The sequence below is a fragment of the Haliotis rufescens genome, unplaced genomic scaffold, assembly GCF_023055435.1.
Source record: "Haliotis rufescens isolate VD_foot unplaced genomic scaffold, xgHalRufe1.0.p SCAF_1, whole genome shotgun sequence".
NCBI lineage: Eukaryota > Metazoa > Mollusca > Gastropoda > Lepetellida > Haliotidae > Haliotis > Haliotis rufescens.
The window spans coordinates 29,621,263-29,634,806 of NW_025963779.1; positions in this window are offsets into that span (position 1 = coordinate 29,621,263).

The following is a 13,544-nucleotide window of genomic DNA, read 5'->3' on the forward strand; positions in this document are numbered from 1 at the left end:
TGTGGTCGATCACCACACTTACCCGCCACTGATGAGCCATGGTAATGAGATATCTTGAGGAAATGTTTATTTGACCACAGGTTAATTCACGTCAATTAGTTAATGCGCTATGTTAAAGTAGATCTATTTCTTCAATAGGACTGAATAGTCAAACAAACACGCCCCTTGAAGGGTATTAGCATTTTTCAAGAAATCGGTCTCTTTCTCTTTTCGTGATAGCTTTTAAGAAATGTTTCTCGAGTCTTTTTCAAAATGAAAACCAGGAAGTCATATATAACATTGGTTCATTTCTGTATTATGTTCATAAAATTATCAATGCGAGAAAAGAAAAAAGAAAGAAAGAATCTGAAAATAGGATACGTGTTTGTAAATGCGAATGCACAAATATTAAATCTGTCTTTGTTTTGGGCCAAAGGCCTTAAACCGAAAACCGAATGTCTTGTTTCGTCTCTTGTCTTTAAGAAATGTTTCACGGTGTAGCTCGACTATAAATGTGGTACATGCGGGGAAATATCTGCTGACATGTATCTGGTACAACTCCAACTTACATATTAATTTAAAAGTGCTAAATATATGCTACAATTTAAGATAAACTTAATTTACAATTTAAGATAAAAAGACATCGGTTGAGTTGATAATGTCACACTGGTCTCAATCAGACCTATTTCGTAAGAGTCTTTTCACCTCACAAAATAATGTTATGCAATTTACATAAATATTTAGTGAGCCTCGCGTTTAGGGTTACAAGAGACTAGAAGACAATATACCAAATTACGTACACTGTATACATCACACTGATCAAGTGAAATATATGACTGGAGTAAAACTAGCAAGAGACATGTAATGCTTACAGTAGAATTTACAGGACGCGGTTACTTTCACACGCCTGAAATGAATCATTTGTAAGCACATATCCGCCAATCCCCTCAATGGCAGGTGCACACCCTTGTCTCAGAAAAAACAGACTGACAAATTGTGATATCTCTCATTGAACATTCACTCAATTGTTTGCTTAAAAATGAAATGGCCAATGTCGAATAATATGGTTATATAGCCGTGAATGCGTTATTGATCGGAATCAGGAAACCTCTTTATTTTAAAAGTAACATATGCCAGAAAAATACAAATCAAATAGTATTATGTAAATTAGGAAGGAAAACAAAACGTTTCGACAGTTGTGCCTCAACCCCTAAACTACAAACGCTTGAATGTCACTGCGTGATTATATTTCCAGTTGGAACCCTTATTAACATATGTTGAGGCCGCTTGGTGATGAACCGCTTTTTGATAGCGAGTAATAGAAGTTTGTCTGATCAGAACGCCAAGCGAACTGTTTCTACAGGCGCATCTCTAATCAGTCCGTGAAAGGAAACCCATATTCTGTCGGAGGGCGCTGGTCCCCCAGGCCCGAGACATCCTCTAATACATTATACAATCATTGGGAGGACGATATTAAATGGAGGAGCTAAATTCGTGCTGAACAGCCCAGACCAAATTTGCCGGACTCCCAAAACGTGACTTGTGTCCCCCTTCAGACCGGTTCGTCTTTATAGAGCGCCCCTCTGTGCCCCGCGATCAAACGCCGACCAACCCAAGATGGATACGGGAGAGACAAATTGATTTCATGTGCACGGAGAGTAGCAATCACACACAACATTTGGAAACTTTAATATTAGTCTAATTGATATATTGATATTCGAGATACTGTAATTTTTGCCCAAGCGGCCGCCGAAAGCTTAGCGAGTCGCGGTTTCATTGTCCGGTCTGGCGCGAGGCGATTGTGTTCATTTCATTTCTCGACACGTCCTCTTTCACAGTCGCTACGATTCATTAGCACTGTTTACAATGGCCGAGTCCCCCGAGTCGCTCTCTCTAAATACACCCTATTACCGACCAAGTAGCCGGCTTTCTAAATCACTTTCTCACATTTTATTTCACTCTTTCCCAGTATGACAGATCAGGTCCCTAACCCAGAGAGACTGGCCCATTACCATTGCTACTGTAATTCATCACGGATGCTGTTTGAATGAGCTCGGGTGATACCACACACCAGCAAACTCCGAGGCTATTTTTTGGCGTTTTGATTCATTATATTTCTACTCTATATCCTCTATGGGGGGGACTCCGCTCCTCTCTCTGATTGTGCCTCCGCCACTATTTACTCCAGTAACGCTGGCAAATGGTAATTACTGTGACACATTACTTGACCTACACTCGAGGCTACATGCCACAATCCGATTTAAATAACTTAGACAAACATACGGAAATTGCAGCTTAAATACGCCCTCTTCATCCTTTTATTTGACCCAGTCAAGTCTAATATTCACATTTCACATCATTCGGACAACGGCTTTACACCATAGAAAGCACCTTGATCCGCACATTACGTTACGACGTCGCCCAACCTCATAGTTTGAATGTCGCGCTTTTATAGACTCGATGCAGTTTACCTACAACAGCATGGGCGGATACAGCTTTCTTGAAAAGGGGGGATGCACAATTAAGATCTATTTATTGTCTTTGGTGGTAATTTTTAGAGAAATAAAGATTTTTTCGAAATAAAAAGGGCCCCCCCTCTCTGTATCCGCCCATGAACAGGCTTGTACTTTTGCAGGAAAAGATTGTTAATAGTTCCCCGAATGCAATTATGTACCCTTTTGTACTGGATCTCAACTTCTTCTCGGTTCTTACCGTGCGGTTCTTGCAGCACGATTTGAGAGAGTTTATGTGTAAGAAACCCCAGAACTTTGGCAAGCTTATATACTTGTTTCAACTAGAGGACTTTGACAAGCTTGTAAACTTATATCAATGAAAGAATTGCGTCAAGCTTGCATATACCGACAACACAAGTGTGTCAAGCTTGCATGCATATACCGAAAGCGGTAACACAAGTGTGCTAAGCATGTATACTGACAGCGACAATGCAATGGTACAATCAATGTGTTAAATCAGTGAATGTGTAAAGGGAATGAAATTTTCACTTAACAAAACACCATAATATTTCATAAATTTTACTTTCTCTCCATCAGATGGACTAAATGTTATTAAGAAGTTCCAAAGGGCTTCTTAAAAACATCACAATAGACTAATTTTGCAAGGATTAGAAGCCAGACTTTCCAATAATATACATTGATTTCGTTATCTTTAATCAGTCACTTTTCAGTCACTGTTGTCTGTTATAACTGTCAGTTATTTATGTTGTCTGTTATAACTGTTGTGAGTTACCTATGTTATCTGTTATAACTGTCCGTTATCTATGTTATCTGTTATAACTGTCCGTTATCTATGTTATCTGTTATAACTGTCCGTTATTTATGTTGTCTGTTATAACTGTTGTGAGTTACTTATGTTATCTGTTATAACTGTCCGTTATCTATGTTATCTGTTATAACTGTCCGTTATCTATGTTATCTGTTATAACTGTCCGTTATCTATGTTATCTGTTATAACTGTCCGTTATTTATGTTGTCTGTTATAACTGTTGTGAGTTACTTATGTTATCTGTTATAACTGTCCGTTATCTATGTTATCTGTTATAACTGTCCGTTATCTATGTTATCTGTTATAACTGTCCGTTATCTATGTTGTCTGTTATAACTGCCCGTTATTTATGTTGTCTGTTATAACGGCCCGTTATTTATGTTGTCTGTTATAACTGCCCGTTATCTATGTTGTCTGTTATAACTGTTGTGAGTTACTTATGTTATCTGTTATAACTGTCCGTTATCTATGTTATCTGTTATAACTGTCCGTTATCTATGTTGTCTGTTATAACTGCCCGTTATTTATGTTGTCTGTTATAACTGCCCGTTATTTATGTTGTCTGTTATAACTGCCCGTTATTTATGTTGTCTGTTATAACTGCCCGTTATTTATGTTGTCTGTTATAACTGTCCGTTATCTATGTTATCTGTTATAACTGTCCGTTATCTATGTTGTCTGTTATAACTGCCCGTTATTTATGTTGTCTGTTATAACTGCCCGTTATTTATGTTGTCTGTTATAACTGCCCGTTATTTATGTTGTCTGTTATAACTGCCGGTTATTTATGTTGTCTGTTATAACTGTTTGTGAGTGATTTGTGTTAAACCTGTCCGGTTATTTATGTTGCGTCTGTTATAAACGTGTCTCTGTTATTAATCTTGTGTCTGGGACAACTGTTTGTCCCTTATTTATGTTGTCTGTTGTAACTGTTTGTCCGTTATTTATATTGTGTCTTTGTTTCTTTGTTATTCTGTCGTGTCTGGTATTACTGGTTCTCTGTTATTTTTCGTGTATGGTATTACTGGTTTTTGTCGTGTATGGTATTACTGCTTTTTGTCGTGTCTGGTATTACTGGTTCTCTGTTATTTTGTCGTGTCTGGTATAACTGTTCCTCTGTTATTTTGTCGTGAATGACATTTCTGCCTTTTGTCGTGTCTGGTATTACTGGTTCTCTGTTATTTCGTCGTGTCTGGTAGAACTGTTCCTCTGTTATTTTGTCGTGTATTGTATTACTGTTTCTCTGTTATTTTGTCGTGTATGGTATTTCTGTTTTTTGTCGTATATGGTATTACTGTTTCTCTGTTATTTTGTCGTGTCTGGTATAACTGTTCCTCTGTTATTTTGTCGTGTATTGTATAACTGTTTCTCTGTTATTTTGTCGTGTATGGCATTTCTGCTTTTTGTTGTGTCTGGTATTACTGGTTCTCTGTTATTTCGTCGTGTCTGGTAGAACTGTTCCTCTGTTATTTTGTCGTGTCTGGTATTACTGGTTCTCTAGTATTTTGTCGTGTCTGGTATAACTGTTCCTCTGTTATTTTGTTGTGTATGTTATTACTGTTTTTTGTCGTGTATGGTATCACTGTTTCTCTGTTATTTTGTCGTGTCTGGTAATGCTGTTCCTGTGTTATTTTGTCGTGTCTGGTATTACTGTTCCTGTGTTATTTTGTCGTGTCTGGTATTACTGGTTATGTCTTATTTTGTCGTGTATGGCATAACTGTTCCTCTGTTATTCTGTCGTGTCTGGTATTACTGGTTTTCTGTTATTTTGTCGTGCCTGGTATAACTGTTCCTCTGTTATTTTGTCGTGTATGGTATTACTGGTTCTCTGTTATTTTGTCGTATATGGTATAACTGTTCCTCTGTTATTCTGTCTTGTATGGTATTACTGTTCCTCTGTTATTTTGTCGTATATGGTATAACTGTTCCTCTGTTATTTTGTCGTGTCTGGTATAACTGTTCCTCTGTTATTTTGTCGTGTTTGGTATTACTGTTCCTTTGTTATGTTGTCGTGTCTGGTATTTCTGTTTCCTCTGATATTTTGTCGTGTATGGTATAACGGTTTCTCTGTTATTCATGCTGTTCGTTAAATCTGTTTGCTTGTTATTTATGTTCATTCTGTTGTTTAACATTGTTCTGTAAATGTTGTGGGTAATTATTTCACATCACAGAGGAAACAGCGTTCCACATCCATGATAAGACCCCAAAATAGTCAATAGAAGGAACATGCATGGTACTTCGTTGTCCATTTATTTTGATGATCCAATTAATTTCGAAGGAAATACCATTTGTGATTTTGTTCATTTAAGTGCAATGGAACTAATACGATTTTATTTAAATTTATCATTCGACTGCGAGAAAACGGGCCTTTACATACATGTAAATATTGAACTCATAAAAATGCTTAACTGTGGTTGATTCATGTATATGCTAATCTAATGTACCCAATTCCAGCATTGTCTCATTATTGAGAGCTGTGCCGTGCGAGCTACAAGCATAATGACAACTGATATTGAGCTGAATCTTGTTCCAAGCAGAGAGAGGGCGCGTCTGTTATACCCAGTCTGTCCAGGTCAAGCAAGATACAGCTATCGGTTCAGCTCGCATCATAATGTGAAACTAAAATGTGTTAACTTATTCACTTTAATGCGGAGACAAACATATATTTAGCCATTTCGAATGTTTTCCGTTTTGAAAGTCATGTTTTATGTGAAAATTAAAGGAGTGTTTCACAATGCGTTGTCTCCATTGTAGGGAAGTAACAAACGTTTTGTATTTATGCCTAAACAGAAGACCCAAAATATTTGCTTAGCTAATCAATATTGTCCCTGACTGGATTGTGAGTTGTTATCAAGAGCTCCTGAAAGGTCCAAATACACATTGAGATTCTACTACATAAAGCTGGAATAGTGGACGTATGTTTTAATGCCTTCATAATGTTGGAACTAATGATCTCTGTAACATTGGGTATGTTCAACTAAATTCACCGGTGCAGTTATTATGCTTTAATGAGGTTAGAACACACAAAGGCAGACTGTGTAGATATAGAACCTATTCACTTACGTGAATATGGCTGTATAGATCTAGAACGTATTCGCCAGTGTAGTTACCGTTGCTGTAGAACCTACGCACTCGCGTAGCTATGGGTTTGTGGATCTAGCGATACAGCGAAGTTAAAACAATGTACAAATATACCCTATTCACAATATAGGCTCAGATCCTATTAAACAAGTGTAGCTACAACTGTGTAGGTCTGGAACCTTTCAGCAGCGAAGTTTAAACTGTGTACAAATAGACCCCATTCACAATATACGTTAGAACCGTGTAGGCCCAGACCCTATTCACCAGTGTAGCTACATCCGTGTAGGTCTAGGCCCTATTCACCAGTGTAGCTACAACTGTGTAGATCTGGAATCTATTCACCTGTGTAGCTACAACTGGGTAGATCTTGAATCTATTCACCTGTGTAGCTACAGCTGTGTAGGTCTAGAATCTATTCACCTGTGTAGCTACAACTGGGTAGATCTTGAATCTATTCACCTGTGTAGCTACAACTGGGTAGATCTTGAATCTATTCACCTGTGTAGCTACAGCTGTGTAGGTCTAGAATCTATTCACCTGTGTAGCTACAACTGTGTAGGTCTAGGCCCTATTCACCAGTGTAGCTACATCCGTGTAGGTCTAGGCCCTATTCACCAGTGTAGCTACAACTGTGTAGATCTGGAATCTATTCACCTGTGTAGCTACAACTGTGTAGATCTAGAATCTATTCACTCGTGCGGGTGTAGGACCTATTCACCTGTGTAGTTTTGAAGATTTAGTGTTGATACATTGACATAAAAAAAGCATCCCGTGAATATTTCAGGTCCAAATCTGTCTTCAACAAACATGCTTGTTGTAAGAGGCAACTTATGGATCTGGTGGTCAGACTCGCTGACTTGGTTGATGCATGTCATCGTATCCCAATTGCGTGGATCGATGCTCATGATGTCAAACACTTGATTGTCCAAACTCGATTATTTAATACTGCCGTCATGTATCTGGAATATTGCTGAGTGAAACAAAAAGAAACACAGACACAAAAATTATAAAAAAAACGTCAAACGTGATGTTTGTAAACTGGCTTGCAGGATTGCCAGCTTCTCCCTATTGCCGACAAAGTACCGATGGCATCTCCGACAACATGTTAATGTTTGGAGCTGTTTCACGTCAACGAAAGTCCAAAAATATAACTGTCCAATGTGCCATGAGTATTTCACGTTCGGGAGCTTCTATTGCGTTAGACATGACGACATCTTATGAAACAGTTTTATGATTCAGAACTGTATTTCGTTATAATCACTTTGTTGGTGTAATTTCGATGCTTAATAAAAGATCTTTATGACCGTGCTTGTTGAGTGTCGCAACCAAAGACCCTGCCAGCTGTATCATTTATGCTCGAATCAATCACATTGCTATCTTTTCCTTTTAATGCCAAAATCAATTTTCTTGCTAGCTATGCATTTTAATGCCAGAATCAATTACCTTGATAATTATGTCTTTTAAAGATCGAATCAATTACATTGGTAGCTTTGCCTTTTGAAGAAAGAATCAAATGTGCCAGTAGCTTGGAATTTAAATGCTAGAATCTCTGACGCCGGTAGCTGCCTTGTATTGCTAGAATCAGATGTTGGTAGGATATGCTAAATTAGAATGAATTGGCATGCATTTGTGATGAGTGTCACTGTGGGCAGGGACTGGTATCGTCACTAAAACACATTCGTAAACACGTTCTCATGATATAGCCGGATTAGTACAATGGACTCTGCTTTTAGCAGAGATTTATTTATGATTTTGGAAAGGGTTTTCTCGCTATTATTTATCCTGATATATATGCCTTTTAATATTAGAATGAATTACGTTGCCAGATATGTCTCTTAATGCAAGAATCAATTACCTTGGTAGATAATTTAATACTATAATATATTAGCATGACAGCTACGCCTTTTGACACCAGACTCAATTACCTAGGTAGACTTCCCTCATCTTTGCACTAGAATCAGTTACGTTGGGAGATATGTCAATAAAAATACAAGAATCAGTTTGGTTGGTTAATATACTTTTATAAATACTAGAATCAGTTACGTTGGTAGATGTACCTTTATAGATACAAGAATCAGTTACTTTTGGAGATATGACTAGTATATAAATACAAGAATCAGTTACGTTGGGAGATATGACTATTTCAATACAAGAATAAGTTACGTGGTAGGTATACCTTTCTAAATACAAGAATCATTTACGTTAGTAGATATGACTAATATAAATACTAGAATCAGTTACATTGGTAGGTATACCTTTATAAATACAAGAATCAGTTACATTGGTAGGTATACCTTTATAAATACAAGAATCAGTTACGTTGGGTGATATGTCTTTATAAATACAAGAATCAGTTACATTGGTAGGTATACCTATATAAATAGAAGAATAAGTTACTTTGAGAGATATGTCTATATGAATACAAGAATCAGCTATGTTGGTAGGTATACCTTAATAAATACAAGAATCAGTTACGTTGGGAGATATGTCTATATAAATACAAGAATCAGTTACGTTTGGAGATATGACTATATAAATACAAGAATCAGTTACATTGGTAGGTATACCTTTATAAATACAAGAATCAGTTACATTGGTAGGTATACCTTTATAAATACAAGAATCAGTTACGTTGGGTGATATGTCTTTATAAATACAAGAATCAGTTACATTGGTAGGTATACCTATATAAATAGAAGAATAAGTTGCTTTGAGAGATATGTCTATATGAATACAAGAATCAGCTATGTTGGTAGGTATACCTCAATAAATACAAGAATCAGTTACGTTGGGAGATATGTCTATATAAATACAAGAATCAGTTACGTTTGGAGATATGACTATTTCAATACAAGAATAAGTTACGTGGTAGGTATACCTTTCTAAATACAAGAATCATTTACGTTAGTAGATATGACTATATAAATACTAGAATCAGTTACATTGGTAGGTATACCTTTATAAATACAAGAATCAGTTACATTGGTAGGTATACCTTTATAAATACAAGAATCAGTTACGTTGGGTGATATGTCTTTATAAATACAAGAATCAGTTACATTGGTAGGTATACCTTTATAAATACAAGAATCAGTTACATTGGTAGGTATACCTTTATAAATACAAGAATCAGTTACGTTGGGTGATATGTCTTTATAAATACAAGAATCAGTTACATTGGTAGGTATACCTATATAAATAGAAGAATAAGTTACTTTGAGAGATATGTCTATATGAATACAAGAATCAGCTATGTTGGTAGGTATACCTTAATAAATACAAGAATCAGTTACGTTGGGAGATATGTCTATATAAATACAAGAATCAGTTACGTTTGGAGATATGACTATATAAATACAAGAATCAGTTACGTTGGTAAGTATACCTTTATAAATACAATAATCAGTTATTTTGGGAGATATGTCTATACAAATACAAAATCAGTTACATTGGTAGGTATACCTTTATTAATAGAAGAATGAGTTACTTTGGGAGATATGTCTATATGAATACAAGAATCAGTTATGTTTCTAGGTATACCTTAATAAATACAAGAATCAGTTACGTTGGTAGATATGCCGTTATAAATACAAGAATCAGTTAGGTTTGGAGATATACCTTAATAAATACAAGAATCAGTTACGTTGGGAGATATGCCTTTATAAATACAAGAATCAGTGACGTTGGTAGGTATACCTTTCTAAATACAAGAATCAGTTACTTTGGGAGATATGTCTATATAAATACAAGAATCAGTTACGTTGGGAGATATGACTATATAAATACAAGAATCAGTTACATTGGGATATATGACTATATAAATATAAGAATCAGTTACGTGGTAGGTATACCTTTATAAATACAAGAATCAGTTACGTTGGGAGATATGTCTTTATAAAAACAAGATTCAGTTACATTGGCAGATATACCTTTATAAATACAATAATCAGTTATTTTGGGAGATATGACTATATAAATACAAGAATCAGCTACGTTGGTAGGTATACCTTTATAAATACAAGAATCAGTTACGTGCGGAGATATGACTTTATAAATACAAGAATTAGTTACTTTGGGAGATAGGTCTATACGAATACAAGAATCAGTTACGTTGGTAGGTATACCTTTATACATACAAAACTCAGTTACCTTGGGGAATATGACTATATAAATACATGACTCAGTAACGTTGCTAGGTATACCTTTATAAAAACAAGAATCAGTTACGTTGGTAAGTATATCTTTATAAATACTAGGATCAGTGACGTTGGTAGGTATATATTTATAAATACTAGAATCAGTGACGTTGGTAGGTATATCTTTATGAATATAAGAATCAGTTACGTTGGTAGGTATATCTTTATAAATACTAGAATCAGTGACGTTGGTAGGTATATCTTTATAAATACAAGAATCCGTTACGTTGGTAGGTATATCTTTATAAATACTAGAATCAGTTACGTTGGCCGGAATGCCTTTATAAATACAAGAATCAGTTACGTTAGAAGATATGCCTTCATAGTACTAGCAATAATTTTCATGATATAAAAATATGAAATAATTACCCTTGCAGCTTTACATAGTTTCAATGCTGAAAATATGCTCTTCAAATATATTTACATTCATTATTTTGAGTTGTTGCATTTCAATATTAGCATTGAACATACAGCCCAGTGTAGCTATACTATACATATTCATCAAGCACTGAGCGAATGTCCCACGTTAACTCCGTTTGTAACATTTCCACACTGCTATTTGCATACAATGATGGTGTATAAATGCACTAACTATTGTGTTATGTCCGCCTGTTGTAGCCAATGGCTTTGGTTGTATGTTGTGAGCAGCGATAAACATGACAACCTATCGCTCAATGCTATGTAAATTTCATGTGACATTTGTACTTTTCATATTTTAATCTCTTTTCGCGGCCTTTAGTCAGGCGCTATCACTTAGTTAATGATATTCAAATACAAGTGACATTAATAATTCACTTCTTTAGACTGATAAGAATTCCTATAAATTGAGAATATCAATGTTAACACTGGGAGACGGAGCCAGACCTATAGCTGGATGGCAGTAGACTGCCCTATCACATGTTTTTAATTGTAGCTTCAATTCGGTTTTTTCAGAGTTTCTACTTTATCAAGTGACAGTATTTGAATAATGGGAAACATTAAATTTCAAGCCGACACCCGCCATTTTAAAGATATATGCCTTTTTGCGTCGATTAGAGCTAGTTACCAGTCGCTGTGATGGATAAAACAGCGTTAATTCTACTGAGACAATCTCAAGCTTTTCAAATGACAGCTTATGAGATTATGGTTTATTTGCGATAAATTCCAAGTGGAACTATAACTTGAGATATTTCTAAAGTTTCGTAGAAACAAACCGCACTGTTAAAGGTGAGAAGGGTTTGGCCAACTATTCTCATGTTAAATCAGAATTATAATAATCTTCTCATTACAAGTATATATTTTTAATGAAATCCCTTTTACCGAAATTAATGTGATACATAAATAATTGTGATGTATCCACGTTATATTTTGTAACTTTATTAACTCAGTATACATTTGAGACATAAATTAGTATTATTTCCAGATAAATACTTTCTAGGGGATCTTTATAGCACAATCTCTCTTAATTGCACAATTGATTTCAATTACATGTAAATTATCCTGCAAATATATTTTGAAAATATTGTAGAAAAACAGTTAAATGTGGTTTATCAGAAACGAAAATGACAATCCAGGCTTCATCATAATCCTACATAACTATTACGAAGGGGTCTTCAATTTACTCACTTTTATATTCCTTGCTGCATTACAGTAACATTAAAAATATGTCCTGAACAAAAGAACATTTCCATAATAAGAAGAAATTCACACTGAAAGCAGAGTCCATTGTACGATTCCGACAATAGCATATGTATGTGTCTATGAATCGCTATCAAATAGTGTTCGCCAAAAGGTGATCCTATACTGCCTCACCGGTGGCACCCGTCACAAACACGTGCAAAGTCAAGTCAATTGTTCACCTAAAATAACACGGAAACACATCATACAAGTCAAAATATGGAATTGCATCGGACACAGCATAACACAGCAAATGACAGATACATTGACACTGTTTGAGCAAATGGTGTTTGACGTCGGAAGCAGCGATTTTCCAACTCTGACACCTCGGCCTGTAAATAATCGAGTCTGGCACCGGCAAACCAGAGAAAGCAACAAAAACAATCGGGACACGATGTATATGGCACGTATGTTGTATATCGATGCCATAGTTTTCAATATGCATTTTTGTTAAAACAGAAATATATATAATTTTAGAAAAAAATATTCTTAGCTGCCACTGTACATTGATATCATTATAATCATGATAATAAGTCCATTATTAATGCGCCATTCCACTCAAGTCAGTGCTCATGACACTAAATTATTATTACTCCGGTCAATAGATCAGTGTGCACTCGATTTTCATTCTCAGCTCCCTGAGGAGTATGCAACCCAACCCAGGCAGCTATTACAAAGAATACGAAGTTAGTTTTATATACTTAAGTTATAGTAATACTATGGTATGATCTATTAAACCATACCCAGTGAAGTGTTTGTGTCTTATAGTTTAGTTAAATATTTTTCTTTAAAATATAACAACAAAACTTTCAGGATACAAAATAAAAGAAAAGCGACAGGAAGCCACTCCACGAGGCGCTTGCACATTATGCCACGTGAACTGACGGGCAATGGAGAAAAAAATAGATTTGAACAAAAATACAAATTATCAAAACGTTACTAAACAGTGAAAACAGTCGCCGAAACATTGCAAACTTAAGGTCTAAAACACAAATGTGATACCCGTATCCAATTCATCACCATTGAATAACCTTTTCTTGTTTGTTTTATTTTTACCCACCCTTAACACGAGAGTATTATTCTTGTGCTTGTATCTCCCAACACGCCTCTAGCAGTAGCCTTCTACAGTGGCCCAGCATACACGTCACTCGACATATTCTATCATGTCAACGGTTTCGTAATTCATAGATGAATGATTTTTTGTTTCCTTTCAGGTGTTGTTGCTGTTCAGCTATAAAATCACAAACCCACTATACACTGCCTTGCTGTTTCCAGTATACACGCTGTCAACACAAGGATGTCTATAACATATTTAGATAAAATTACTCGACGAAAACAGGAGAAAGGGCT